Genomic DNA, 4,537 nt, shown 5'->3' with positions numbered 1-4,537 from the left:
ACTGACAGGAAAGTAAAAAGGGGTTATATGAGATGGAAGAATGGAGTCAAGGAGACAGAGATGACATAGAAGGGTGTTAGTGTTCAAATACTAACAAGCTATAATTATAGATATACCTGAAAATATGATGAAGAGACATTATTTTCTATGCTTACTAAAATATTAATTAGAGAAAATAATATCAGTCCACAGTGTAAAAAGAATGAGGGGAACTAAAATCACTGTCAGATGCCTGCAGTAATAACTGCTTCAGGCAAGAATCACTGATCAATGATAAACCAAGGGGTCTCATTTTGAGCAGAAACAGGAAATGCTTTCCCCAAAAATATTTGCAAAGGGAAAAAGCAAGTTTACAGCAGAGAATTCTGAAAGATACAACATTTGACAAGGGATCCAGTATAATATCTCCAGTAAGTGACACGTGTCATTATCGTGTACCAGCTGCTATCGTAAACTGTGAAGGGCACATAGCCTCTGTGGTATTTCCCATTAACTTATCATCTCGCAGTGATCATGAGAAAACACCAGTCAAAGCCTCATGGTGGGGAGCTGTATGAAACAATGAACCAATATTATTTGAAAGTGTCAAGGTCACATAAGAGAAAAAAAACTGTCACAGACTTGTAGAAGACAAAGAAAATGTGACAAATAAAGGCGTGGTGGCATCTTGTATTGGATCTGGGGACAGCTAATAGACAAGTGGGAAAATCAAAGAAATCTGACACATTCCATGAATCTGTTAATAGGCTTATACAATATTTTTATAAGTGTGCTAATTCTCCAATGATGGCCATGAAGAGAAATGTAGCATTCCAAGGGACTCCAGAATTTACTCCAAAAGTAATTTAGTGCCCCTCCTATGGGAGATGAACAATCAGGAGAGAGGGAAGAAGGAATGGCAGAATCTGGTAGAGGAGTGATAGGTGATATGTCCCAAGTGACTCAGAAGGTGGCAGAGGGTAAGCGGTGTCCATCAATGAGGTGAGATGAAGAAGGTTACACACTGGATAGCAGTGCTAACATTATTTTGGGTGCATGCTGAGTCTGAGGTGCTGCTAAGACATCCAGATGGGCATGCAAATTAGACAGTTTGATCAATGAGTAGAAAATCAGGAGAGAGAAGAAAAATGGAAATATAAATTGTAAAGCAGTCAGCATGGAGAAATCTGCTAGACACTGGAATACTGGTACAATCACAGAACATCACCGTCTGAAGATGAAGCAGGCTGATGGCACAACCCAGATTTAAGACTTCTTCACCTAGCTCTTACTGTAGGGCTTCTACATTCCTATGTCCTTGCCACTTTACATCCTGCCTGGCAAAAAAGAGTGAGAGCACAGATGTTCATTCAGCAAATGCTTGCATGCACAGATCTATGAAGAGACAGGTCCATCACACTGTGTATCAGAAATATATGAAATTAAAGGTAGTTGTACATCAACTTGACATAAGCTAGAGTCATTTCAGAAGAAGAAACCTCAACTCCCACTAGGACTGGCAAGTGGGCAAGCATGAGTTATGTTCTTCATCGATGATTGGTATAGAGAGCCCAGCTTACTCTGGGCAGTGCCTATGTTGGTGGTCCTGGTTCTACAAAACAGCAGACTGACAAAGCAATGAGGAGCAGGCCAGTAAGCAGCACTCCTCTATGGCTCTATATCAGTGCTTGCCTCCAGGGTCCTGCATGGAGTTCCTGCCCTGACTTCCCTAAGTAATGGATTATTACCTGGGAGTGTAAGATAAAATAAACTTTTTCCTCCCCAAGCTGTCTTTGGTCCTGGTGTTCTATTACAATACTCGAAACACAAACTAAGAAAAATTTCTATGCATATCTTATTTTTTCAGTCTACCATGCTCAAAAACCAGGTTTCATCTAAAAGACTTTTTTTTTTAAGTCTAAAAAAATGGGTAGAATGGACAGTTGAAATCCAGTCACACTTCATGGTATAATGATTGGCTATCTGTGATTTATTTACTTTTTTATTTATCTTTATCTTCCTTCTAAGATAATAGAGAAAATATCAACAAACGTATCCAAAAAAATGTAAAAGAAAAGAAAAAGAGATCTGTAGGAAGTACTTCACTCTCATTTTCCCAACACTTAGAAAAAGAGATAAGATATGAGGTTCTTAACTCCTACAGCCCTAGCTCAACACTTAAGCATGTACTTCTTCCTAGGGCAGAGTTGAATGCTTCCCCAGCCTGATAGAATGCAAGGGTCTTTGTCAAATGGCAACCTTCACCATGAACTGCAGGCACAAACAGAACATGAAACATCACTCTTTCTTCCTCCCAGGGCAGAAGTCCCACCTCTGTAACATAGCACTTTCAAGTGACGCTGTGTGCTGTGCAAACATCCTGCTAGTGTAGTTTGCTTTCTTCTGAAAAACAGTGAAATTTAATGATGTTTAAAAAGACGGGTGGTGCTGGAATCCCTATCACATCACACTATTTGAGAAAATAGAGCTTACCTGAATATTTCAGGCTTAACAATTGCCAACCAGATGGCAGGCAGCAATATAAAAGGTATTACAAGCTCCAACTCCTTATGCGTGTCATTTAGTAGGATATTGTGCTCGAAGCCCGCTCTGCCACTGATGAGATAGATATCTCCTCCTTCCCTCACAGTGCAGATTTTTTCAAGCTAACACTTGCAAGGGAAACATCATTTTAACGCATTGCTGGGGATTACTAATTTGTAATTTTTGCGCTTACTGGCATTTTTTTTTCCCTCAGAGTTCTCCCTGAGGTCCACATTGGGGAGGTGAGATACTTAAGTGGAAGAACAGATGATGCAAAGCCAGAAGAGAAGATGCAGAGCTCTTACTTATTCTTCCTGTTACATAACATACTGCTTTCCCTACAGTTTGTTGGATGCATTGAGAATTTGGCTCGACTTTCTAGAGATTGCAGGCAAGCAAAACAGGATCATTAGTGATGGAATCTTAGAATTTTGAAAGCAAAAACTCCAGCTGGCATCCAAACAGAAGCTCAGGGACAATGGAATGGGCTGATCGACTCAGATCCAGCTACCAATGAAAGGCACTCTAAATAAGAACTGAGAAAACAGGTTCTAAGAAGTGTATGATTTGGAGGTATGAAAACAAGGGAGAAAGGTAGGATAGTGTCAACAGGCTGATAACCCTCAGGGGTGAACACAGCCTAGCAGTAGATAGGAGGAAGGGCCCTGTCCACTTCAGGTCTGGGGCAAAAGAGAAGCAAAGTACAGGTTCTGAAGCAACTGAGGCATCAAGATCACAACAGGCAGTTAAGCATAGGCGAGTTCATGTACTGAGTTCATGTACTATATGACGGTAGTACATAACTCATCATTTGTGACAGTGATGTCCTAAAGCTGCTCTGTTAAAGGTGATGATACAGAGAAAAGGAGAGGACCACAGAGCAGACAGTTTTTACTGAGTGGGTTCACTAACTACCACTGGGAGCAGAATTCTGTCTGGGGTAGCAAAGACAGAAAAATATTATACATGCATATATAATACACGTAATCACATTATGGGATGGCCATTGAAGAAGGTGGTGAGTTGATGGTTCATGTGTCAAATACTTGTACTCTGTATAGGTTGAGAATTTATCTATGTCCAAATTCCTTTCAAATATTTTATGGCCAACACATTCAAGTACTACATGTCTGTAGGTAACATGACACATCTTTTCTCCAAGAGAAGAAACATGCACTTCTTCAAACAAAAAAAACGAGACCCAACCCAAAATTCCCCTCACTGCATAGGACACACACATGACAGAGTCACTCCTCTGTTTCATTTCACCCAGCCTGTGTGTCCCGAGGCTCTGCATTAGAGCAGAGAATGAAATAATAGAGAAAGAGCTGCAGCCCCGAGTGGGCTGTTGAAATTAGTTCCGAGGCATGGGTAATTGTCCAACTCGTCCCTCGGCTAAGCCTGTGTAAACACAGATTTAAGTGATTGATCAAAGATAGCACAGTCCCATAATGATCAAAAGGAAATTAGTGGAAGCTCAAAGAAATCGCATTATCTCAAGACTGGAGGAAAATGAAGGGTTTTAAACCCCAGCTCAGGGCATTATTCTCCCTCCTACAATGCACAAGGCAGAAGAGAGGGAAGGAAGATGATATACTCAGGTGTATAAGAATAAAGAGAATGTTTGAAACTCCATGGTTAATGGCATCCCAGAATCCAGAGTTCAGTTGCTTGCTCTAACATATGAGGAAACATAGTGTAAAAATCATTCAAAGTCTTGGACCCATGCATTTCTCATCCAGAAGTGAGGAAAATATTGTCTCTCACAGATGCATATTAGTGACCAAACAGTAAGTATCCCTATAGCCAGACTCTTTATAAAGTCTGGCTCCCTCTAAGCCTTCCAAGGACATGTTTGATGGTGACAGAGGTAAATGAACAAATGAATGCACACATAACTACCATGAACAAGTTCTATACTTGGATGGCACAAAGTTTCACCATCATTTATTTATATATTATCATATACTGACATTACATGATATATTTCCATGTGTGTCTGCTCTGTTTCCTG

This window comes from Mastomys coucha, unplaced genomic scaffold, assembly GCF_008632895.1.
Source record: "Mastomys coucha isolate ucsf_1 unplaced genomic scaffold, UCSF_Mcou_1 pScaffold23, whole genome shotgun sequence".
Taxonomy (NCBI): domain Eukaryota; kingdom Metazoa; phylum Chordata; class Mammalia; order Rodentia; family Muridae; genus Mastomys; species Mastomys coucha.
This window is presented reverse-complemented; position numbering follows the sequence as displayed.